Source organism: Echinops telfairi, unplaced genomic scaffold (assembly GCF_000313985.2).
Source record: "Echinops telfairi isolate 266 unplaced genomic scaffold, ASM31398v2 ScPeMD7_3533;HRSCAF=4204_0, whole genome shotgun sequence".
In the NCBI taxonomy this organism is placed as follows: Eukaryota; Metazoa; Chordata; class Mammalia; order Afrosoricida; family Tenrecidae; genus Echinops; species Echinops telfairi.
In genome coordinates, this window is record NW_022107431.1 from 54,679,360 (window position 1) to 54,681,355 (window position 1,996).

Below are 1,996 nucleotides of genomic sequence, written 5' to 3' on the forward strand. Positions count from 1 at the left end.
ACTCCTATTCACATTGGGTATGATTTTGTTCTGGGTCCTAGATGCCTGATACCTGATCCTATCGACACCTCGTGTTTACACAGGCTGGTGTACTTCTTCCTGTTTCTAATGAGAAGTAGGATAATATCTTAAGTATTTTTAGCCTGTAATTAATTTGGTCTTATTTTTTTTCTTTTGAAGCTTTTACGATTATTTTAGCCCCTTCCTATTACAGATTTTCAATAATTTATTTATGCAATTCCTTGATATGGTGTAGTGTGTGTGTGTGTGTTTGAATTTGTGGTTATTCTGTTTGACAAAAAAATAATGTATGTAAATATTTGTTTTAATGTACCTATATTTAAGTCTCAGAAGAGTGCTGGTGCTTAAGTGCTGTCCTACCAATGCAAAGTCCCATCAGCTGCTCTAAGGAGGGAAAGATATGGCATTTAGTTCCTGGGAAGATTTGTGGCATGGGCCTAAGAATACATAACCACCCAAAAGCTATGTATTGTATAAACATAATTAAAATCCTGCTCAATTACCCAATTATTTCAGGTAAAATTGAACTTTTGCCTCAAAAAGACAATATTCTATAGTAGTTTCATTTGTTTTTAACTATGTATAATATCGAGGATGTTGAATCATAGTCTTACATATTTTTGGACATGTTAATAAGGAGAGACTAGGCCCTTGAAAGAGACATGACGCGTGGTAGAGTAGAATGTCCCAAGAAGACGGAAGCCCCTCAGTGAGATGGCTCAGACAGCGGCTGCCCCAGCGGGCTCAAACAGGACCATGGTGAAGATGGAGAGGAACTGGGCAGAGTTCTGTTCTTCTGAAAATGAGATTGCTGTGAGGCAGAACCTGATGGGACCTACCAGCAACATCAGACATAGGACGTGTGGCTGGGGAGTAATATACAATAACGACTCAACTGATCCAACTAAGCCCTAGAGTTTTGTGAGTCATTTTTCAAAATATAGTCACTATAGATTATATCACTATCGCTACTTCAAACAAATGTCTTTGCAGTTTTACAAATGATTAGTGTCTAGTTTCACATTCAATAAATAATCAGATTCCAAAACTCATCTTGGAGCAAGATTTCTGAGATTTTGTTGTTAAAATTATTTACCTGAGAAATTTGAGCATAGCTATTTAGTTTCTTTTTTTGTTTGTTTTTGCCAAAAACAAAAACAAAAAAAGCAAACCCAAAATACCACTTATCTCAAAACTTTATGTTAGTAGTATAATTTTGTTTTCCCTGAATTAGAATCATGACTATATCATGGTGGTTGCTTCAATTATGAAGTAATGTTTTCTTACAAGTTAGATGTTTCTTAACTTGGCTGATAAAATTTTGAGGAAATTAAATCCGAAAAGAAAACAACATATTGTAGACGTGCCAGGGGAGCCAGCCCCTAACAAATCAAATCATCACGGGTCTGGTAGGCGCTATTGTACAGCAATAGTAAGTAAAGGTTATAGTAAGATCATAGAGAATAAGATAGAAGAGAGAGATTCAAATAATGGAGTCAGACACATTTCATGGTAGCATGCTCACCTCAGCCTCGATTGGTGGTCCACATCAGGATGGGACATGAGGGGCAAGAGAGAGAGCCAGAGAAAGCTATTCATCCCTAACCAAGGCTTATATACCTTTGGGGGTGTGCATGCCTCCCAATCACAGGTAAAGATATACATCACAGGAAGGGGCTGTACAACAGGCAATACAAGCAATAGGAGGGGTGTATACGATGGGCATAGTGTAACAGGAAGGGGATGAGCTAGTGGAGTACACATGATAGGAAGGGGTGAAACTAGAGGTATACATGTGACAAGAAGGGCGGACCCTAGATTCATGATGGTGGTCCAACCTTGGTCACCCTTGAGTGGGCTTGACCTCCTGAGGTCTCCTTCAAGGAAACAATTTACTACTTTCCTTATCAGAAGGGAGTGGGCCCTACTTATTGTGGGATAAACAGTAGTGTCTGCTTGCTCTGGATAGCTGATA